Raw genomic sequence first — 24,258 nt, 5'->3', positions numbered from 1 at the left:
AAGTGAGTGATGCTAAGAGGGTCTTGAGCCCTGAACTGCCCGATGTCAGGCTAGGGAGGTTTATTCCAAGTCTCTGCCTTTTCCAGACAATTTCTTTCAGTTTGAGAAAAATGTGTTTGTGCATTCAGTGGAATACTGAAGAGTTGTTTGGGTTTTGGGTTTGCTTTTAATCTGAGTCGCTTTCCTTGCTGCTTCTCCTTAACCTGCCTCTCTGCTATGCCTGCGCAGGACAAGCCTGACAGCAAAACTTCATTGTAAGTTGCTTTTAGAAACCTCAGGAGTTGTCATTTGCTCTTATTTTCTGCCACTGACCACTCAATTCTAAAGTGATTCTGTTGTCCTGTTGTGACAGGACAAGGGGGGATGATTTAATCAAAAAGAAGGAGATTCAGACTGAAAAGAAAGAAACATTTAACACTGAGGGTGGTGAAAGCCTAGCCCAGGTTGCTCTTAGAGGTGGGAGATGCCCCACCCCCACGAATCATTCCACCTGAGGCTAGTTTGGGCTCTGAGCAACCTGATCTAGTTGCAGGTGTCCCTCCTGATTGCAGAGGGGGTTGGACTTGGTGACCTTTAAAGGCCCTTTCCCACCCACGGCAGTCTGTGATGGCTGCTGTATGGGTATATAAACGTCCAGAGAGCTCAGCTCAGGGGGTAAATCCTCAAGGGAAGGGATGATGCTGACTGCTGCCACTGCTGGAAGGTGGAAACAAGATCGTTTGGGAGCAGAGGAGTCTCCTCAGCTGTGTAAGCTTCACTCCTGCTACTCAGGTAAGTACTCTGGCATTTATTTACTTTCCCTGCTCTGATGAACAGACACAAAAGGCAGGAGAAACACAAGTGGCAGGTTTGGTGTTCTTTGCTGAGCTGGTGCCAAGGGAGGTAGGAGATCGTCCAGAATCCCTTCCCTGTCTTGGAGATAAGCAAAGGGTCACCAAAAGCACAGCTGGGTGGGCAGGGATTTGCAGCTGCTAGAGATGGGCTGAAATTTTGGTGGTCTGGTAAAGCAGCTTGTAGAAAGCAACATGAGGAATGCTTCAGCTGTAGGGCAGAAAATCCTGACACAAACACCAGGCACCAAGCAGCCCCTTGGTGGTTTTGGAGAGGACAGGACTCTCCTGCTGTGGCACGGGTAGGATGGAACCTGCTGACTGAATGCAAACCTGAGACCCATCAGTGTGAAACACCCACACCTGTGGGCCAATAATGTGGATCTGCTTCTAGCAGAAGCAGACCCACACTCTTCTCTCCAGCTGCCCCAGGTGGAGGAAACTCTTGCAAGGAGAGGAGCAACCAAGCTGACGTTGCTCAATGCTTCATGGTGTTGCTAGACACCATGGCACGAGGTACAGCCCGAGAGGCTTCACGTAGCCACTTGCTCCTCGTCTGCCTGGACTGTGAAGGGTTTGCTTCTGCCATGGGATTTGAGCCTCACTGGAGAGTAAAAGGAAATGGCTTGTTGTGTGTTAAAGATTTAGGCTGATAAAAATGTTTATCCCCCCTGGGCCAGTTAAAAGCCTCAGAAATCAGGCTAGGCGATAACTTTTTATCGTTCTTTTTTGTGTTTAAAAGCTCTGTGTTTTCTCTTCTGATGAGAAAGCCTTTTTTGCTCTGAGTTAGGTGATTTTAACCCATTCATCAAGAGCTGGATTTCTAGTTTTGTTTGTACAACAGCAGTGAGATGCTCACTAATTAAGTAGGAGAGGTCTTCTGAATTAAGAAACTGTTCTACTTTGGTTAAAACTCTGAACTGAGAACTGACCTTTAGACACCACAAAGCTCTCTGTGCTTGGAGACCATGTTCTCATCCTCAGAAACTCTGTGTTAAAGAGCTGTTCTCCCAACTTCCAGCAAGCAGCTCCTCCAGACAACAGATTTTCACTGTAAGGCAAGAGAGTCAGCTTGAGGAACAAGTGAAATGCTTGTTAAAGGATTCCTGGGAGCCTTAGCCAGAGCATGGTGAGAAACCAGGGTGGCTGTGGAGATGGGTCTGAGCTTTGGCTGTCACTGATTCTTGGGGAAAGGAATGGCAAATATATGTTGGATCCTGGAGGAGATGGAGGTAAAATCAGCCTGTGATGGCCAGGAGAACCCAAACAGCTCTCACGGCTCAAACACAAAGCTGTTCTCTTGGAGGTGGCTGGTGTGGTTAGGTCGCTCCCATCTGCACTAACTCGCTGTCACTCTTAGCTTAGGCAAAGTCCTTAATTACTTAAGAGCCCAACCAGACATCAAGAAACCCAAACAAACAAACCCCCACTCCTCATTAATAGTCATTTTTGCACTGCAGAGTAATTTTGTAGTTCTTAGATGACAAATTCTCATTGCATGATTCATACCAGCAACTTCTTGAGAAGCCTTTGGAGCAGTAAAGGCAACACCCTGCTGAGATTGAGCATCTCCACTTTGTCATCTTTATCATCAGGAGCTTGTTGAGAGCAGCTCCAATGCTGCACCTTTAGTTTGCTTGGTGAGGAGGCAGGAACCTGACGCAGATGGCCATGGTGCTGCAGGAGCTGCAGCCAGAGCTGGTGCTCACAGGGAGCCCCTCGCCGAGCAGATGCTGCCAAATGACTCAGGTCTCCCTTTAGGTGGCTGTGGTGACCTGTTTTTTCCTGCGGCAAGGCTCTGCTGAGGGAAGTGCTACCACTGCTCTCCCAGTCACCCCTTGAGCTGTGAAGCAGCTGCTGAAGACGGAGCTGAAGTTTCAGGCAGCTCTTGACCACCTATCATGGGGCTTTCTCTTGGTGGAACTCTATTTCTGATGAATTGTGGCTTGAATTTTGGACATCATAAACAAGATTAGGTGTTTTGGTGTTTATCTGCTTTACTGGAACTGATGTGGAGACAGCTTTTGAGACATGCTTGCTGTGATAAAGCCCACATGGGCCAGGTTGGTTCCAGTGTCTGTCACATACAAGGGGTGTGTGTGTGAGTGCGGTACTGATTTCTATCATAGGGAGATTCAGACTGGAGGAAAGGAAGAAATGTTTGACACTGAGGGTGGTGAGAGCTTGGCCCAGGTTATCCGAAGAAGTAGTAGATGTCTCATCCCTGGAACCACTGTGGGTTGGACTGGGTGACCTTCAGTGGTTCCTTTCAGCCCTAAACGTTTAATGAGAAGTCCCTTTGGCAGCTGCTGTCTGCTGCCTCTGGCAGAAGGCTGGAGAAGCTCCAGGCTGAGCTGTGACACCAAGCACTGATCTCGATATTGGGAAGGAACTTCTGTAAAGCTGTGTAAGTTGGTCTCTTCTCCCTATCAACAAGTGATAGGAGGTGGCATCAGGGGAGGTTTAGGCTAGTCATCAGAAGAAAGGGTTCTCAAAGGCTGGAGCAGGCTGCCCAGGCAGGTGGTTGAATCTCCATCCCTGGAGGTGTTTCAAAGAAGCAGGGATGTGGTGCTGAGGGACACAGGTTAGCACCAGCTTTGGTTGAGTTAGAGAATGGCTGGACTCAACCTAAAGGTTTTTATTCAAACCAAACAATTCTCTGATCCTATTCTGAGTTCAGTCTCTTAATCTTTGGTGACCACAGAGCTTTGCTTCATCCCATTTCAGCCCACCCATGTGTGAATGTTTGCTTAAATATTGCCCAGAACACCTCATCATCACCACCACCACTCCTGCAGCACAAGCCTCAGTTTCTGGGGCACTGCTTCTCCAGCTCTTGCTCTGCAGCTTTTCCCCTCTTGGCTAATTGTTGCAGCTCTCTGGCAATGATGCATTTAGTATTGAGTTGATGTATTTTTTATGTATTTTCAAGAGTTCTTACGCTTGCCTCAGCTGGAAACAGGTTCTGGCCTGACTTGTAATTCCCTGCGCAGCCTCGCTGCGGGCAGGCAATAGAGACAAAGCGTCAGGAGTCGATAAATGTGTGCTGCAAGTCACTGTAGATGGAAAGAGTGTCATTAGGTTTTCTTAATGAATGCATAGCCCAGGCAGAAATAATCTTTTTGTTTTCCCCAAAAAGTTAAATGAAAAATGATAAAATCCCAAGCTGTAATTAAGGAAATCACTCAAGAACATCCTGGCATGTAAACGTATGCCGAGGGCTTTGCCAGCCCTGAGGTGTAATGAGCGGGTAGCTGAGTCTTCCTCCACCCCTTGTTTCTTGTTTCAGGAGCAAGGGTGGTGGTGACACGACCCTGGTCAGTGGTAACTGGAGAAATGAGTTTGCCTGCCAGCAGGAAAACAGCTGGGCAGCCCCTCCACAGTAACTGGGTGTGACTGGGAGGTGCTGCATCCCTCCCCGTGTGTGACCTGAGCCATGCAACAGGGCTCCCTGCGGCAGCCACATCGCTGAGCAGGACTTGCAGACTTTGTGCCCAGAATGGGGGGGGGGGGAAGGTTGAACTGGAAAGAAAGAATAAAAAATCCCCTAAGTGAGTCTAAATGAGAGCAATTCCTGGTCCAGCTTGCAGCTGGGTTTCCTGTTGTGATGAAAGCTTCCCATTTAATGCACTTGAGCTGTTCACGAGCTACCAGTAAACTATTGCAACAAATCTGGGACCATTTGGTAACCTCCTGCTCTCAACAGAGCTGGGCAGTGAGGAGCTGGGCAGCAGCAAACAGCAATGTCCTCTGCTAGCAGCAGAGGATGGTGCAGCAGGAGCAAATCTGCTGGAGAACCAAGCCTGCTGGCACCTTAACTGGTGGCTGTTAATGAACACCCAGCCCCAAGCTTGATTGCTTAGAGCTCAGGTTTGGGTTGGAAAAGACTCTTGAAGGTCATCTTGTCCAACCCCTCTGCAGTGAGCAGGGACACCTCCACCTAGACCATGTTGCTCAGGGCTCCACCAAGCTTGACCTTGAATATCTCTAGGACTGGGGCCTCCACATCTCTTTGGGTGTTTAGGGATCAGACTTGGGGGTCTTCTGGGGTGGGTTTGAAGCTTGGGTTTAGGCAGTATTTAGGGCTTCCTGCTTTACAGAAGGATGTTGTGACAGAGAAATGCAATGGAGGTTTCTTCAGCCCAGGGCGGGAGGGAGGTTGGCTGCTGGCCCAGGGAGCGCTCGGGATCAAAGCCAGGAGCTGGAATCCAGGGGAATTTCTTCACAGCCTTCCTCAAACCAGTGCAAAGCACAGAGGCTCGAGGGCAAGTGAGCTGTGCTGGGTGTGGGGAAGAGGAGCAGGGTCCTGTGGGCTCCAGCTTTAGCCCAGCCCTGCTGTGGGGCGTTGGGATGCAGGGTCTGGGGATGCAGGGTGTCAGGATGACCACGTCCCAAGCCCTGGCAGGGATCAGGATCTGCCTGTGTAGGAAGATGGATCCCATCTGATTTAGCAAACAGCACTCTTCACTTGAGAGGATTTATGTGGGTGACCCCAGCTGAGCTGCACTTAGACTGTGCCTTCTGTTGGGGTTGATCCCTGTCTGCTTGGATTTCTTCTGCCGGTCCTGTCAGTGTGACCCTCTTGGCTGCAGGTTCCAAAAGCAAATTGCCTGCTCCACTGGGGACTGGCTCCTGTGGAAATGTTTTGGGCGTCAGCCTCTCCCAGTGCTGGGGAGCTGGAGGCAAGCACGTGTTTGCTGAGCCTGGTTGCAGCAGACTCCTCTGTGCTGCAGAGAAACCAAATCCAACTCATGGAATCAGCACAGAATGGTTTGGGTTGGAAGGGACCTTGAAGACCATCGAGCTTCAACCCCAATGCCGTGAGCAGGGACACCTTCCACTAGAACAGGTTGTTCAAGGCCTCACCCAGGCTGGCTTTGATAAATCAGTGAATGGTTTGGATGGGAAGGGACCTTTCAAGGTCATCCAGTCCAACCCCCTGCAGTTAGTAGGGACATCTGCAGCTGATTGTTCAGAGTCCCAAACAACCTGAGCTGGAATGGTTTCAGGGATGGGGTATCAGTCTTGCTTCTTCAGAGCTAGTATCACTGTTAGAGGCAAAGCTTTATTCCATCTCCTAAACCAAAGGAGTGATTCAGAGTCTCTGTCTCTAGCAGCAGCTCTATTTATATGACACCAGAATATTCCATAAATACCACAGTCCCTTTCTGGTGCAGCTCTATTTGGGTGGAAGGCAATTACTTCTCCAGCACAGTGCTAGAGATTAATTATTCCAGAAGCAACTGTTAAAATCCACTTTTGATGGTCAATAACATATCACACAGTGCTGGTCCCCAGCACCCCCACTCCTCTCTACTGGGGAGATGCACCAGGGTGAGAGCACAGGTGGGCACCTCTGTCTGGTGGCACTCCACTGGTGCCATGCAATGAGGAAAACACAGCAAAGCTTCTTCTTTTTCCTCCTTTCAAGAATAGGAAGGACTTGTGGGTGGGTTTATGTAATAGACCTGGGGGAGGGACCACACTGCATTCATGAGACTCCACCTGCAGTGCTGGGGCCACCTTTGGAGACCACCAACACAAGGAATAGAACTGTTGAAGCAGGTCCAGAAGAGTCCACAGTAATGATAGGTGGTCTGGAAGTGCTCTGCCACGAGGCCAGGCTGAGACAATTGGGGTTGTTCAGCCTGCAGAAGAGAAGGCTCCAGGGAGACATTAAGGTAGTCTTCCAGTACCTGCAGGGGGCTATAGCAGAGCTGGGAAGGGACTTGGTACAAAGGCATAGGGGTGATGGCTTCAAACTGGACTTAGGTGAGACAGGAGGAAGAAATTCTTTAGAGAGCACAGTGAGGCAACCTGGTCTAGCAGGAGGAGTCCTATTGTGTCCTACGTGTCCCTGCCTGTGGCAGGGGGTTGGAACTAGAGAATCATTAAGGTGCCTGATAATCCAAACCAGTCTGTGATTTGAAGTTCAGAGAAAGACCTGCATTGTCCTTCCTCCACAAAGCCCTGCAGCACCAAGCAGCACCCAGAATGAGGGACTCGGGGCTGACAGGGTGCTGGGGCCCAAGGGTTCTGCCCTCATCATCTAAGGGTCTCCTCACTGCAGCAGATGCAGAGGAAAACAGTATCCTGTGAAGGTTGAAGCCCATAGCACATGGCTGAGAGTAAACAAGTGCTCCCAGAGCTGGGCTTTGGGCCACTGGAGTTAAAGCTTCTCTGTGCCTTCTGGACCCGTTACGCTTGTACAAACAAACATTTGGTGGCAGAGAGAGATGATCCTGACTGATGAGGAGCCCAGGCTTGGCTGGTGGCCTGAGCTGTGCCTAGCACTGAATGGACAGGCTGCAGAGGTGCTGGGGACATGCACAAGCCGGTGTCCAGCTCTTCTCCCATATTCTTCTTCTGTGATTGTGCCAACTGCTGAGGCGTCCAGAGCTGATTCTGAGGCAATGCTGCCATTTTGCAGCTCCTTGCTGCAGAATGGACTCTCAGCCCTGTGCTCTTATGTCCCAAATGCTGGACCCCGAATGGAACAAGGACTAACTGCAGCCTGGATCCAGTGATCACAGCCTGGGTCCAGTGTCCCCATCCTGGTGCCTTAGGTGCCACACACTGATGTCTCAGTACTGCTGATACTGGGTGCTCCTCTGTGCAGGATGCCTGTGATGAATTAGAAGGATCAAGGCAAGAGCAAACACTAGTAACAGGTGACAGGACAAGAAGAAATGGCTTCAAGTTGTGTCAGGGGAGTTTTAGGTTGGACATAAAAAGAAACTTCTTCACTGAAAGGGTTCTCAGAGACTGGAACAGGCTGTTCAGGAAGGTGATTGAATCCACATCCCTTGAGGTGTTTCAAAGAGGCAGAGATGTAGAGCTGAGAGACATGGTTTAGCATCAGCCTTGGTAGAGCTGGTGGTGGTGGGACTGGATGACCTGGGAGGTCTTTTCAAACCAAACCAGCTCTGTGATTCTGTGAATCATCTCTACTCTCAGCAGCTTCAGAGAGAAGCCAAAAAGAGATCAAACCCATGTAGTTTGTATTTGTCTGTTCTGATGCTGATGGACAAAATGTTCTCCAAGTTATTTCCACCCTAAGTGGTGGTAAGGAAAGTTATTTCTCTGACCATCACATCTTTGAGAGTCACCAGAAAATGCCAAGAGCATCATTCTTGTGGTGCGGTCACCCTGGTGACATGCAGGAGCTCATCTCTTGCAGTGACAGCTCCTGGCTGGAGGGTGAGAAGAGCTGGAGGGGGTCCTGACCCCCCGAGGTGCAGCCCCAACCCTTCCTGTCTCAGCCCTTTTGTTCTGATCTGTGCTTCTCTGCTCCTGTGGGTTTCAGGCAGGATTGGGAATGGGAAAAAGGAGCTGGATAGCTGTGCAGGCAGGGAGGAGCAGAGTGATGCTCTGTTGTTGATTTATTATCTCTAAAACATCAAAGTGGCTCTGACCAAGGGTTTGCAGCATGGACTCAGGCTTCAGCTTGAAATGCCTTTTCTTTTTTTTCCAACATACTAAGATGAATGTCAATGTAAGGCCAGTGCCAGATGTTACTTAAAAACACTTGGGTTTGTTTTCTGGAGCCCAAGCCGTTGCTACTCCAGGTTTAAAAGTTGTTTTCCCTCGGTGTCTGTGTACATGAACACTGCAGTCATGTTCTGGGCCAGTCTCCTGATTCCCACAAGCTCAATTTCCTAATTAGAAGCTAATCTGCAAGTGCAAATGAAGGAGAAATATGAAGTCAGCTCAGCCTTAGCAGCTAGAGCAGCGCAGGGGTGAAAGGAAGCATGCAATGCTTTAAATGATGACAGAACAATGTCTCCAAGCAATTCTGAGCAACTCCTTTGCTCTGCAAGCACCCTTCTGAAACCTGGGCACTGTCTCTTCACCAGCATCACCAGAGGCCCTGCCTGCTCTCTTCTAAAGGCAAATTTCTCCTGCTGTCTGAAGCCACAGGTGGGTAAGGAGTTAATTTCTCCTTCATTTCAGGTCCTCCAATCCTAAATATAGATTTAATGCCCAGCTGAACCTCCAGATAAACTCCTGGCTGAAGTCAGTCTGAGTTTGGGCTGGGGAAGCACCTGAATCACACACAGAATGAAGGGGTTTGGAAGGGACCCTCAAAGGTCATCTTGTTCATCCCCCTGCAGCGAGCAGGGACATCAACTAGAGGGGTTGGAAGGGACCCTCAAAGGTCATCTTATTCATCCCCCTGCAGTGAGCAGGGACATCAACTAGAGGGGTTGGAAGGGACCCTCAAAGGTCATCTTGTTCATCCCCCTGCAGCGAGCAGGGACATCAACTAGATGGGTTGGAAGGGACCCTTGAAGGTCATCTTGTTCATCCCCCTGCAGTGAGATGGGTTGGAAGGGACCCTTGAAGGTCATCTTGTTCATCCCCCTGCAGTGAGCAGGGACATCTCTAAGTCGATTGGGCTGCCTAGGGCCACGTCAAGTCTGATCTGGAATGTCTCCAGGGCTGGAGCCTCAACCAGATCTCTGGGCAACCTGTTCTGGTGTCTCACAGCTCTCATTGTACTCTGAACATTGTGGAACATCTTGCAACACAAATGTTGCTGTGATGATGCTCTCGGGTGGTGACGTACCCATCCCTGAAACTTCTTCTGAAGCACTGAGACCTGTCATGGCTATGTTTACTCTTTTCATTACCCACTGATGTTGTCTCCAGAGCTGAAGCTTCCCACAGCGTGCACCTGCCTCAGCTCTTCCCATCTAGTGCAGAGCTGTCTGCAGCAGAGCCTGGTCACACTGACGCATGGGCTTGTTGCTGGAAGATGAAAAGAGCAGCATCTTTAGAAGTCCCTTATTAAATGCATAATCTTGTTGAGCAAACCCATCTTCCTTTCAGCTTGTTCAGTCTTTCAGCACACATTTGTTCACACTCCATCTACAAAGTGCTTCAACTCCTGCAATGTTTTGTCTGCTGTAGGTTGTATGTTCTTGGTTTGTGTGGCCCAGGAAAGTTGGAATGGGATTTCATGGGATGACAGAATGGTAGGGGTTGGAAGGGATCTTTGAAGGTTATTCAGTCTGACCTCCCTGCCAAAGAAGGGTCGTCTAGGGTAGGTCACACAGGAACATATCCATGTGAGTTTTGAAAGTCTCCAGAGAAGGAGACTCCCCAACCTCTCTGGGCAGCCTGTGCCAGGGCTATAGAAACCTCACAACCACAAAGGTTTTTCCTCATGTTGCGGTGGAACTTCCTGTGTTCCAGTTTGTGTCCTCTGCCCCTTGCCCTGTCACAGGACACCACTGAGAAGAGTCTGGGCTCTTCTCAACACCCACCCTGCAGATATTTATAGACATGCATAGTAACCCTCCTCAGGCTGCTCTTCTCCAGGCTCAACAGCCCCAGGGCTCTCAGCCTTTCCTCCACAGATGTTCCAGTCTCTTCATCAACCTTGTAGCCACTGTAGGACTCTCTCCAGTATATCCCTGTCCCTCTTGATCTGGGAAACCAAGATCTGGATGCTATACTCCAGATGCAGTCTCATGAGAGCAGAGGCCATAAAGTAAAGGCAGGCTGCTTCTCCAGGCACTTGTTGGTTTTCCTTCCCAGAGTAAATGGCCAGGACAAGAACCAACCAAAAAACAGGGTAAAGACTGGGAAACCTCTGTGCAGGACACAGCAGAAAGGAAGATGAAGCTGTAAAATCTGGGACTGTTCCTAGGTTTGCTCAGGCAGAGAATTGGCTCAATCATAATGTGAGCAGTGCTCAGACAATCTCCCCCAGTGGGTACGTGCAAGGTGAGGTCTCTGCACAAGGCAGGAATGTCCATGTGTCCCTAATGGAGCTGGGCACGGTGAGGGGCTGCCCTTTGCTCTCTGTGTGTGCTCTGTGGCGGCCAGGACATCGCCGCAACGTGCCAAGGTGCTGCTTGGACTCAGACATGAGATGGTCTGTACCTAAGGAAGCAGACTGCCAGGACAGACTGAGCACAGAAGGGAAAACCAGATGGTTCTGTGGCTGCCCAGCAAGAGAGGTGTGTGTAGGGAATCACAATAACCTGCTGAGCTGCAAGAACCAACCGATGCTTCCAGGGAGGGGGCAGCCTCAACCTCCCTGGCCAACCTGTTTCATCAGCTCACCACTCTCACTGTCAAGAATTTCTTCCCAATCCTCAGCCTAAATCTGCCCTCTTCCAGCTCAAAGCTGTTGCCCCTCATCCTATCACTACAACCCCTTGTAAAAACTCCTTCCTCAGCTTTCCCATAGGCTCCCTTTGTTCTTGACCCTCCTGTCTGTACTCCATAGCTAATTTTACCAGAGTTAAATGTGCCCTGCAGAAGAACTATTTCAGCTGCAGGGTGAAGTCTCCTCTTGCTTATCCTGTTGGGCTATTGCCTGTTGGCAGAAGATCCATCATAACTTCATCTCTTGGAAAAGATCTTGCAGAAGTAGGAGTTGTGCATCAAGCCAGGTTCAGGCTCCCCCAGTCACAGATGATTTGCTGACAGCATCTTGATTTGGCAAGGATGAATTTCAATTGTTGGAGCTCCTTAAAGAGAAAAACCAACCTGACACCCAGATCAAACATTGAGATCCTATCAGATATTCCCACCATAAATCAAGGTGGGTTAAGCTACTAATTATATGACCTGTTCTTTTCTCTTTTTCTTCTTGCCAGCACTAATTAATGCCTCTCTAAACCTTTGGAATTTGTACAATTTCATTTATATTTTAGCCAGGGAGGAGCCTTTACAACTATCCTCCTACTGTATTTGGGGGGGGGGGGGGGGGGGGGGAAGAACCCAAACAAAAAAACCAACCAAGCCATCCAAAAAGCAGAACAACCTCCTAGCAAAGGAAGTATTTGTGATGCATTTCTTCTGCAGGGAAGGGGCCATCTTGCCTTCAAACCACATCCAGAAGCCCCTCTCGCAGTGAATTGTGTACATTCTGTGCCTGAAGGGTTTTAGTGCAGCAGTGACCTTAGAGGGGGTGTCTGGAAGAGAAGGCCTTTGTGTTTGAATGGGTATCCTGACATGGAATGGAGAGGTTGCCATGGCAAATATGCTGCCTTTTTTTTTTTCTGCATTTTTGTTGTTGTTGTTGTTGTTTTCTTTTTCTCTCCTTTTTTTTTTTAATGTAACCAGAGAAAATAAGTGAACAAACCATGTAAGGCTGGCTCCTGAGCTACTGCTGCACACAGCAGTGCCTGCCCCTCTCTGCCAAGGAAAGCTTTCAGGATGTAAAGAGGTTGTAGGGATTAGGAAGAGAGGGAATAAGATCAAGCTAGAAAAGAGGAGGTTTAGACTGGGGATTAGGGAGAAATTATTTACATGAAGGTGGGGAGACACTGCAACAGGTTGCCCAGAGAAGTGGTGGAGTTGCTGTTCACATAGGGACTCAGGAAGCATGTGGACATGGCTCTTGGGGACATGGTTTGATGGTCGTGGTGGTAGTGTTGGGCTGAAGGTTAGACTCAATGATCTTAGAGGGCTTTTCCAAACCAAACAATTCCATGACTGGAGGTGAGGAGGAAATTGTTGAGCATGAGAGTGGTGAGACCCTAGAATGAGCTGCCCAGGGAGGTGGTTGAGGCCCCATCCCTGGAGGTGTTTAAGGCCAGGCTGGATGAGGCTGTGGGCAGCCTGCTCTAGGGTAGGGTGTCCCTGCCCATGGCAGGGGGTTAGAAGTGGCTGATCCTTATAGTCCCTTCCAACCCTGACTGATTCTATGATTTTCAGATTCTTGACTGTGAGGATGGTGAGACACTGGAAGACGTTGCCCAGGGAGGTTGTGGCTGCCCCCTCCCTGCAGGTGTTCAAGGACAGCTTGGATGGGGCCTTGAGCAAGGTGGTCTGTGGCAGGGGGTTGGAATTGGATGATCTTTAAGGCCCCTTCAAACCCATGATGCAACTGTTTATATTTAAACAAAGCCATTGGAATCCTCTTTGGCTTCCTTTGCCTTGCAGGTTCAGGATCATTCAGTCACAACACAAAGGACACAAACCCCAAAGAGCTTCTTGCATAGCTTCACAGAGTCTGAACAAGCTTTTGCACCAACAGCTCTTTTGTTCTGTTCTCCTTCTCCTCACAGCAGGAATAAACTCCCCTTTGCATATACAAACAGCCTGTGAGCACCTTAGGCCTGGCACCAGGATATGATTATAGAGACATCAATCTGCTCCAGCAGCAGTGAGTGGCTGTGCCAGCAATTCACACTGTGGTAGCTGAGCCCTCCCAGACTTGCCTGGAAATCTGACTTAACTCTTTGAACGCCCAGCTGAAAGCACCCTCACTTTTCTGATCTGAAATGTTGAGAGCCTTCACAGAACAGCAGCATGGTGGAGGAAGAAGGGACCTCTAGAGATCACTTAGGTTGGAGATTAAAACCATTTGTTTGCTGCAAGAATGGTCAGGCACTGGAACAGGCTGTCCAGGGAGGCTGTGGAGTTCACCATCCCTGGAGGTGTCCAAGAAATGTGTGGACATGGCACTCAGGAGCGTGTTTGATGGCCATGGTGGTCTTGTGTTGAAGGTTGGGCTCAATGATCTTAGGGGTCTTTTCCAACCCAAACAGTGCTATGATCCAGTCCAAGCCCCCTGCTAAAGCAGGGTCACCCACAACAGCTTGCCTCCCAGGATCACAATCTCCAGGTGGGTTTGGAATCTCTCCAGAGAAGGAAACTCCACCACCTCTCTAGGCAGCCTGTTTGACTTCATTTAAAATGTTCCAATCATAGAAACTGTCACCTTTTTTGTTCAGACTCCTGGTGGAAACTCAGTTTCTGACTCTGCCCTGACTCCTCACTATGTTGTACCTTTGAGGTGTAACTCTTGGATGAAGTTCCATACACAGGTGCTCAGGGTGTTACTGAAAGCAAAATGATTTCAGCCTGATCTTAGTGGCAAAGTGGTCTGAGACTCATCTCCACAAGGAGTAAAAAACATCACCATGCATTAAGCTGGGAAGATTTCAGTCTACAGTTGGTAAAGTGGAGAAAGTTTTGATAAGAATAGGAGCATTTTTTGGGGGTGGAAAGGTTGCACTTTTCCAAAACACCACCAGTGCCTCAGGAAATGCAGCTCCTGACAGTTGGCTTGCAGGGAGTAGTTTTGATCTGATCTTGGAGGGAATCAATTCCAGAAGAGGAGCCACAAGAAGAGGCTGCCCAAGGTCCTGGGGCAGAGCCACCAGCATTGGAGAGTCCCCAGTACTACAGTGAGGTAGAAGATCAGGTCCCCTGTGCCAGATGGGTCACTCTGGATGAGTGCATCACCTCCATCAGTTGTCAGCTGCAGTTCCCTGATGTACATGAATGTACAGATGTGTCTGTGTTGCTCAGGCTGCTTTTCAAGTTGCTCCTTCCCAAAGCAGTTTACAGACTTTCCAGAAGGTCACTTGGGCAATTAACAGTCCACAAAGTCATCCAGCAACTATTTAAACTCCCATCAATGAAATGACTGCAGGCCAACTGCTCCTCCCCACTGACCTTGTACTTTCACTTTAACTCTTTTCACTGCTCACTAAATGCTCCAGGAGCTGAGAAGGGTTCCGTGACCAGCAGGAACGACTGCTCCCACCTTCTGCAGCCACCTGCTGCCTGCTATTCTAGCAGTCACTTCCCTTTTTCATAGGACACTTGGTGTTGTGTCCCATGGTGCCTGTTGGGTGTCACTTCATTCTGCACATGGAACAAAGATGCTGAGGGGCCTGGAGCATCTCTGTGAGGAGGAAAGGATGAGAGCTCTGGGGCTGCTGAGCCTGCAGAAAAGCAGCCTGAGAGGGGATCTGCTCAATGCTCATCGAGAGCTGAAGGACCTCTGGAGGGCAAGAGGATGGGGCCAGTCCCTTGTCAGTGGTACCCAGGGACAGGATGAGGAGCAGTGGGCACTAACTGGAACCCAGGAGGTTTCATCAGAACAGGAGGAGGAAATTCCCTGGAGTAGGCTCCCCAGAGAGGTATTTGTAAACACTGAGCAGATCCCCTCTCAGGCTGCTCTTCTGCAGGCTCAGCAGCCCCAGGGCTCTCAGCCTTTCCTCCTTGCAGAGCTGCTCCAGGCTCCTCAGCATCTTTGCAGTCTCCACTGGACTCTCTCCAGCAGTTCCCTCTCTCTCTTGAACTGGGGAGCCCAGAACTGGACCAAATACTCCATCTGAGTTCAGCTTCCTTTACTTGACCTCATCCTTGTTGGCAAAGGGCCTGCTCCTGCAGACCTACACACAGGAGTTTTCTCTAGACAGAGGAGAAAGTCTGGATTATGGCAAATCCAGATCATAGAATCACAGACCTCTAAAATCTGAGTCCAGCCATCAACCCAGCACCACCATGGCCATCCGACCGTGCCCCCAAGTGCCTTGCCCAGATGCTTCTTGAACACCTGCAGTGATGGCAACTCCACCACCTCCCTGGGCAGCCTGTTCCAATGCCTGCTGAAGAAAGCCCTCATGTTCCCACCTTAACTCCTGAGGCTTCTTCCTGAAGGTGTCTCATCCTTTCCAAGCTCCTTATGCCTAGCCCAGGCAGGAGCAGAGGAGGTCTCAGCTGCCAGCGTGTGCCTGCAGATAAGGAGGTGTCATTAGCACAGCCCTCATCAGGCTGAGCTGTGGCGACCGCAGGATTAACAGGGCTCTGCCGAGCGCCACAGGGTTAAACAGCTAAAGGAGAGAGGGAGATAAGAGGAGGTAAAACATTTTCTTATCTTCTTTTTTAAGGCGGGAGAATTCATGTAGAAAAGACCCAAATAATCCCTCTTAATAGAGAATTGAGCTCCGTGATGGGTACAGAATGTTTTTCAAATGGTACCTAAGTTTGCTTGGAAAATAGGAAGTGCTCCTGGTGACACCCACAGGGCAGGAATTCATCCCTAGGGATGAAGTGACTTGCTCCTACCCCGTTTTTACACAGCAAAGCAGGCTGGAGGTGTGAACTGGTTGTTGTGGTTTGCTGGGGTGGGCAGGGATAGTAAATATTTACCAAACCCTCTGCTCAGCAAAGCCGGTAACAGACCAAGTGTTTGCACCTTCAACACCTTTTGTGGAGCTCCACAAGGACAGGCTGGTGGTGTGCTACAGAGAGAAATGTTCTCGTGCTTGGAAGGAGCCACTCTTGGGGCACCCATTGCTACCATGAGTGGTGGCTTGGGACAGGAGGGAGCAGGCAGCAGCGCAGAGATGCAGCATCAAAAGATGGAGCTTGGTGGTGGTGAGGAGCAAGGCAGGAGCTGGCAGCTCTGCTTTTGACGGTGCAAAGGGAAAGCTGAGCCCAGATGTGCTGGGTAGGGTGATCAGCCCAGAGGCTGAGCACTTCTGGGCTCTTCTGGAGCTTGGGATTTTCCAGAGCTTGGGCTACCCAGCAATTTTGGGCTCTTCTGGAGTTTGGGTCTTCTGAAGCTGGGGCATTTCAAGAGTCTAGGCCACTCCACAGGAGGATGGATGGATGGATGCCTAGCAGGGATGGAGGCCAAACAGCTGGGCAGAGAGACTGGAAATAATGGAATGGCTTGGTTTGGAAGACACCTTTAAAAATCATCTAGTTTCAACCCCCCTGCCATGGATGGGGACATCTACTGGGCCAGGTTGCTTAAAGTCCCATCTAGCCTAGCTTTGAGCAGTTCCAGGGATAGGGATGGACAGTTAGCAGGGAGGTGATACAGCAGGTCAAAAATGCTGCCTGAAGTACACAGACCAACTGGTACCAAAGCACCAAATGGTGCTTCTTCCAAACTGCTCTTTTAAATCCCCCTCCCTCCCCTTGAGTTGGTTAATCCCTCTGCAATCAGCTGCATGGTTTATTGTATCCTTATAGAAGGAGGTAAGGGTTTGCTCTCATCTCTCTTCTCGTCTTCATTTTGAAACAGAATTGGATATTTCTAAACCTATTTTCCCCCTTCTCTGAGTGATGCCAGCTTGGCATGAGGGCAGAGCTGTCCATGAGGTGCAGCAAGTCCTGGACAGAGTTGTCCCTGTGGTTAAAAAGAAGGTGGTAGAAAAAGAGAGGAGAGCTGCACGAGCTTCTCTCTTACCTTACTTAAACTTCTCACTAACAGAACCTCATCAGATGCAAGCGATGGAAGGTGACATCAGCTCTGAGCTGAGTGCCAAAATCTCTCCGTGCAGTTTATAGAAGCCATGACAGATCTTTAAAACAAATGGCCTCTTTTTTTTCCTTTCTTTTTTATGACTTTTCAGTGCTGGCAGTTTAAAGAATCTGAAAATTGAATCCATCCATCTGGCCCTGAGAAAACAAACAACATATTTGTCTATGTGCTCTCTTTTCACTCTGATTAAAGGTCATAGAATCACAGAATGGTTTGGGTTGGAAGTGACCTTGAAGATCATACAGTTCCTGCCATGAGCAGGGGCATCTTCCACCAGACCAGGTTGCTCAAGGCTTCATCCAACCTGGCACTGAACGTTCACAGCCTCCCTGGGTAACCTGTTGCAGTGTCTCACCAGCCTCACTGGAAAGAATTTCTTCCTAATCTCCAGTCTAAATCTCCCCTCTTTCAGCTCAAAGCCATTTAAAGATCCTAAAGGCAACTAAGAAAGTGTGAGATGATGGGGAAAAGAAGATGGAAATCACTTTCCCTCAGCCTATTAGCTTGGTCATGGTCTAGCAAGATGATCTGTATTATCTACCTGCATTTCTCCTGTAGATTTGAGCAGTTGAAAAACTAGAGAACATCTGGAAAATGCAGTTGGCAAAAACAACCTGAAGTAGTCTGAAAATGCAGGGCTTGGGCTTGTTCTCTCACGTGCAGGCTGACATCCTTGCCGTCAAGACACCGCAGTCATAGGAGGCTCCAGGGCTTTACCCATGGATGAATCTAACCACATCCCCACCTCACTGCAAACCCCTTTCAGGGAGTTGTAGAGAGCAATGAGCTCCTCTCCTCCAGGATAAACAACCCCAGGTCCCTCAGCTGCTCCTCAGCTGACCTGTTTCCCAGACCCTTCATGCAGTGATTAACCCTCTGCAAGGATCTGGACAGATTTTCTCACTTTGCCTTTTACAGGTCACCAAGTTGCTTTACTGACCATCTCAGCAACATGTAGCTCCTCATGCACTGGTTTGAAGGTTTAACATCCTCTCATGTTGAAGGATAACCCTGACATTGCTTCCCTCCACAGAAGGTATTTGTCCTTCCAGAGAAGGAAATCACATCATTTGGCTACTGACAGAGTTCTAGGGAAGCAGGAGGAAATTCAGGCTGTCAAATTCTCTGTCTGTTTAGATCAGTTGGGGACTGAGCACTCTTCATCTCCCAAAGTAAGGAACAGCTGTGAAGTGTTAATCTTTATCAGAACAGCCAAAAGCACATGGGGCAAATTATGGTCATTAAGTTCCCTCCCCCTATTTATAACCCCAGTCACACAATCCAGAAGGAAAATCGTTCTCTGTTTCAGCCACATCTGCTGTTCGTTTTCAGAAGCTTCCTTTAAATCTGATTAGAACTTCTCATCTAAAACCAACAGCTTCTGAACCCCAGGCTCAAACAGATCAGGTTAGCTGAGTAATTCACCTTGTATTTTGATTTTTCTCTCCCTAATTGAATTTGTTCATTGATTGGTGTTAGCATTCTCCTGACCACTTATGATGAACTCTAGAAAATGCCAAGTGCACGGTGAAGACACCAACAGCAAATTGCTTTTCTGCTCTAATGCAGCCCAGGTACTAGGAAGAAATTCCTCAGAGTGAGGGTGGTGAGGCACTGGAGCAGGTTGCCCCCAGAGGTGGTGGATGCCCCCTCCCTAGAGGTGTTTAAGGACAGTTTGGATGAAGCCTTGAGCAACCTGGGCTAGTGGGAGGTGTTCCTGCCCATGGCAGAGGAACTGGGACTAGATAATCTTTAAAGTCCACTCCAATCCAAACTGTTCTATGAATCTGTGGATCACTCTAGCCTAGCCATGTTGCCATGTGTCCACTCCAGCTCTCCCTCACCCTCCAGCTCTGTTTCTTGATGACAGACTGGCAGTGTTGTCTGAAACGCTGACTTCTGAGGGCTGGCCTGCATGAGTGTCAGGAATTTGGAGGGCACATCTCCCTTCAGCAGTGGCAGCACAGGTGAAAAGGTCAGTATAAGGCATTTGCTCCATCTCAAGAACATCCCCATTTGCTGCTGTTGCCTCAGGGTCGTGGAGCAGCTTCACAGCATCTTGAAGATGCTCTGCTCCAGGCTGCTGCGGTTTCCTGTTGCTTTGTCAGTTATTTAGAAAGGTCTCTCATCAAAACTGGGTTATTTTTGTTGGCAGATGATGAGATGCCTCCTCCAACACCCCACATGCTGGAGGGAACCTGCTGCCAATGACACAGGGGCTATGTGTCCCTCTGTGCACAGCAGAGTGGCTTCTCACCCTGCTGGGATTAGAGCCAGGGCAAAAATAACCCTCTGGAGTTTCGCTTTCGTTCTGGGTGGTGAGAGGTCTAGATGCTCTCAGATAGAGCTTTGTAGAAGAGCCTTCATAAAGCCACCCAAACCCCAGGCATGGGCTGAGTTAGAGCTTCAGAGCCCGAGCCCAAGGCAGGGCTGCAGCGGAGGCGGGTGGGAGGCAGAAAGCCCCAAGCCCCAGCCAGCTCTGAGTCAGGCTGATCACAGCAGTGATGGCATCTGCTGTCATCCGGCCTCTCATCTTCTCGTCTCTTTATCTCAGCTCTTTGAGGTCTACAGGCACAATAGCACTTTGGCAAGGAAGATCTGTCATGCCTGGCATTGTTTTTCCCTTGTGCAACTGTTTCAAGTGCTGTGCCTTGCTGCACAGTGGTGGGAGAAGTCAGATGGTGACCTTCTGTAGCACAGAAGAGTTTCTCGGTGTTCATGCACCACGTGGACATAGAGCTTCAGGACATGGTCTAATGGCCATGGTGGTGTAAGATGGATGGTTGGACTTGAGCACCTTAGAGGTCTCTTCCAACCAAAACAACTTGATGACTCCTGTAGTTTCTGCACAAGCCTGTACGTAAGTCACTGCTCATAACCTGCTCTTTCCTTCCTCTTTGGTGACTGAAACTTACTCTAAAATCAGTATTTAAGTTATAAAAACATGTTTCTCTACCCTTGACTTTCTGGTGAGGCTACATATTGAATCTTGGCTTCAATTTTGGGCCTCTCGCTCCAAAAATGGCATTGAAGGGCTGGAGCAGATCCAGGGAAAGGCAACAAAGCTGGTGAAGGGTCTGGAGAACAGGGCTGGTGAGGAGCAGCTGAAGGAAATGGGGTTGCTACTCATGGAGAAGAGAAGGCTGGGAGGAGACTTCATTGCTCTCTACAGCTCCCTGAAAGGAGGTTGGAGCCAGGTGGGGGTTGGTCTCTTCTCCCCAATATCAGGTGATGGAAGGAGAGGAAATGTCCTGAAACTGTGCTGGAGAGGCTTAGGTTGCACAGGAGGCTCATTTCCATTGCTACAAGCGTGGTCAGGCACTGGATAGCTTGCTGAAGAAGCTGGTGGAGTCCCCATGCCTGGAGGTGTTCAAGAATGGTGTGGACATGGCACTGGGGGACATGGTTTAGTGGCCATATGGGTCCTGGGTTGATGGCTGGACTGGATGACCTTAGAGAGCTTTTCCAACCCGAACAGTTCTATGACTCTGTGGATCACAAAGAGCTTCATAATTACAAGCAGCATTTATTGGCTAACTAATAAACATTTCTCTAGTTCCATCCTTCTGTGGATCACAAATTGCTTCACAACTGAAAACTGTTCAAAATCTGTTATCTCTGTGATGCAATGCAAGCCCTGTGGAAGGGACAGCTGAGGCACTGAGCCCTTCTGTCTTAATCATTTGGTATATTCCATTTTGAAACTGAAAGAATCATAGAATGGCTTTGGTTGGGAGTGACCTTAAAAATCATTGAGTCCAACCATGAAGCAGCATGGCCAAAGAAGTCTCTCAGGGATGTGGCCAATCCAGTGATTCTTGGGTTGTGGATCTGAAGTGACAAGACAAGGGGTGATGGTTTGAACTAAAAGAGGGAGGCTCAGACTGGAGGGAAGGGGAGAGTTTTTCTTTTACATTGAGAGCAGTGAGAGCCTGATTCAGGGTGCCCAAAGAGGTGGGAGCTGCCCCATCCCTGGAACCACCCCAGGTCAGGTTGCTTGGGACTCTGAGCTCCAGTTGCAGATGATGCAGCTTGGTGACTTTTATGAGTCCTTTCCAACCCAAACAACCCTCTGATTCTATGATGACAACCCTCAGCTCCTCTTTAGCTATGGAAAGCCCCATAAATCATCCCACTTGCAACCCTTCTACCACTGCATGAACTCTGTTGTGACAGTTTGGGTGTGCCTGGCTGTTACCTGCGCATCAGTGAGCAGTACCATGCATCTGAAAACAAACAACAGAAAACCTGAGAACATGTATTTGGTGGGAGAAACATTTCATTTCAGAAAGCTCTGCACTGCTGGGGAGAACCCAGGCCTACAACCTGATTAGTGTTTGCAGCCCAATTAACCTCCCCAGCGCACTCTGCCGTAGGAGTTCGCAAATCCAAGGGTTTCAGTCCTGCCAGTCTGTGCTTGGGCACAACATCCAATTCTTCCTCATTAGCCAGGAGCTGAGAATTGCTGTCCTGTGTCTGCAGGGGTATGTCAGGCTCGTGTTCATCCCAGCATGAATCTGGTGATCTCCTCCAAGCTGTGCTGGCTTCGTGCTGACACTTTGCTGCTGCCTTAATAAAAGGTCAGAGTCATTCCTCTGCTTTCTATTTCTTGCTGCTTCATCGAAGACCAACTGAGCTGTCAGGGGAAGTGAGATGATTCGTTAAAGGGTCAGAAAGAAGTTAAAATATGGAAGAAAAAGGTAGGAAGAGACAGATGATTTCACAGCAAAAGGAGATTTTTTTTGAGTGGAGTCCTACTGTGCCATTCCAAATACAAAAGCCCTGGGAAAAAGGAGGAGGTGGCTTAAGAGGATGAAGTTGGCTACTGAAAATAAATAACTCTAAGTAGTAGCATGAGGGGCAATGGTTTGAAATGAGAGAAGAGAAGATTTAGATGGCATGTTAGGAACAAGTTCTTTAGCATGAGCGTGCTGAAGCACTGCAACAGGTTGACTAGGAAGGTAGTTGAGGCCCCATTCCTGGAGGTACTCAAGGTCAGGCTGGACAAGGCTCTGAGCAGTCTGATCTAGTGGAGGATGTCCCTGCTGACTGCAGAGGGGTTGTACTGGATGCCCTTTGGAGGTCACTTCCAACTCAACTCATTCTATGATTCTGTAAACTCAGAATTTGACTGTAAGGAGCTGCAGAAGCATCTCATCATCCTGAATGACCAGGGGGTAAGATGTCAGGCTGGATATGTTGGCAGTAAATTCCAACACACACAAGGAAAAGCAGCACACACAGATAAAACCCATCTGAAGTCATGCAATGAGAAGCTGTCACTTGGGTTTTACCACCAAGGAAAGGGTTACTGGAGAGATGTACCTGAAATCATTACTGGCTGTCAGAAAAAAGATCAAGTGGAATGATGAGGGAAGGAAGAGAGAACAAACCAAAGCACATTCTTGTGTCCCCCTGTCTTGTGCACTGGGTGCACCACTGGTTGCCCATCTCAGCAGGTCTAGTCTAGAACTAAAGTAAGACAGAGAAAAGTTCCATCACTACTCTGGGCAGCCTGGGCCAGGCCTGGACAACCACCTCTGAGGTAGGAATTGCTCCCAGTCTCCAACCTAAACCTCCCATGGTGCAACTTGAGGCTGTTTCTTTTTGTCCTATCACTTGTTTCTTGGGAGAAGAGACCAACCCCCACCTGGCTCCAACCTCCTTTCAGGGAGTTGTAGCAAGCCAGAAGGTCTCCCCTCAGGCTCCTCTTCTCCAGACTAAACAACTCCAGGTCCCTCAGCTGCTCCTCTCCAGACCCCTGACCAACTTTGTTGCCCTCCTCTGGAACCCCTCTTTGTGTCATGTGGGACCACAAGCAAGCAGAGGGGTGCAAACCCTTGTCCACAGCCCCTGCTGTGCCACACAGGGATAGAACTCTTCCATGCAGTCGTCGCTTCTGTAAGCCCAAGGAGCCTGCCCAACCTTTCCACACTGATCATGCCACCTAGCTCAGGCTGCCTCAGAGCCTGTGTGTCACTGGCTACTGATGTTACAAGGCATTGTGTTGCAGGAAAAAACGCTGGGGAATCAAAGGTGGTTCTCTGCTCACAGGCATCCTGCCGTCAGCTAAAGCTTTCTTTTCTTCCTAGAGAGGTCTTGATGCATTAACCAAAAGTTTCCTCTTCCTTGCATGTTGTTGCCAGATGTTTCTGCAAAACATAAACCCAACAAAGTTATTTGTGTGTACTTACACATGACTTCACCCCAATGCCTGTCTCAAAATGCTCCTCCTCATTCTCTATTAGCTCAGTTAATTCTCCCCATTTCCATTGTCTGTTTGCCACAGCACTGCAGAACCTCAGCCATTTGTTACAAATCTACTTCCTGGCATTCAGAACAGCTCAAGAGGACCATAACCTCCTCAGACTAATTTCCAGTTGGTGATTTCTTTTTTACACAAACCAGCTGCAGAAGAAAGCAGCCCTTAATGTTTTGTCAATGCAGACCCAGAGTGAGGGGATTCAGCACTCACAGTTGCTCTGATGGCTTCAATAAACACCAAGAGTCAAACTCTCTGCTGATGGAACTCAGAGGACTTGATAGAACATTATGCCAGAAAGATTTAACCCCATGTGGGGCTTTATCAGCTGGATAAAGGCTTCAGGTTTTGTCAGTTAGTGATGAAATTTGGAGGTGTGATTTCTTCAGGAGTTTGCCATGAGTTTTCTTTCACCATTCCTTGCACAGCTTCCCTCTGTACTCTGCTCTCTTTTAAGATGTTTAGAGGAGACTTCATTGCTCTACAACTCCCTGAAAGGAGGTTGCAGTGAGGCAGGGGTTGGTCTCTTCTCCCTACAATCAGGTGATGGAAGGAGAGGAAATGGTTTGAACTTATACCAGGGAAGGTTTAGGCTGGACATGAGGAACAATTTCTTTGCTGCAAGAGTGGTCAGGCATTAGAACAGGCTGTGACCCCACCACAGGAGATGGAGGAATCATCATTACTGCAGGTGTTTGAGAACTATGTGGACATGGCACTTTGGGACATGGTTTAATGGCCATGGTGGAGTTGGGTTGACAGTTGGCCTCAATGATCTTGGAGGTCTTTTCCAATCCAAACAACTCTATCATTCTATTCAGACATAAGCCTGAGAAGGGTGAACAGATTTCACCTGCCTTGGTTATGGTTCTTCACACTGAATGCTTGGTGCCACTGGATTGCAATCAGCAATACCCTGCAGTGCTTTACAGTTCTCTCCTCATTAGCAGGTTCATAAGTTTTCTACCCTTAACCACAGCTCCCAGTAGGTAACACATACCTCAAGAATCTAGCAGAGCTCAGTGCTTCAGAACATCCACTCGAGAGGCAGTGAAGGTGGAAGGCGACCATGAAGGTGGGCAAAGAGGATGGTGGACTCCAGCTCTGGGAGAGGAAGGAAGAAAGACTCCAGA

General features: G+C 49.0%; 1 long non-coding RNA gene across 1 annotated transcript in view; it reads left to right on the top strand.

Moving 5' to 3' along the window:
- The first annotated feature begins 564 nt into the window (after window positions 1-564).
- The window catches only part of LOC135185175 (uncharacterized), a 31,311-nt gene continuing 7,617 nt past the window's right edge, over window positions 565-24,258 (top strand). The window contains exon 1 of the long non-coding RNA XR_010306387.1: window positions 565-771. This is a non-coding gene — a long non-coding RNA (uncharacterized LOC135185175). The remainder of the gene's footprint in view (window positions 772-24,258) is intronic.

The sequence above is a fragment of the Pogoniulus pusillus genome, chromosome 22, assembly GCF_015220805.1.
Source record: "Pogoniulus pusillus isolate bPogPus1 chromosome 22, bPogPus1.pri, whole genome shotgun sequence".
NCBI classification, from domain to species: Eukaryota; Metazoa; Chordata; class Aves; order Piciformes; family Lybiidae; genus Pogoniulus; species Pogoniulus pusillus.
This window is presented reverse-complemented; position numbering and strand designations above follow the sequence as displayed.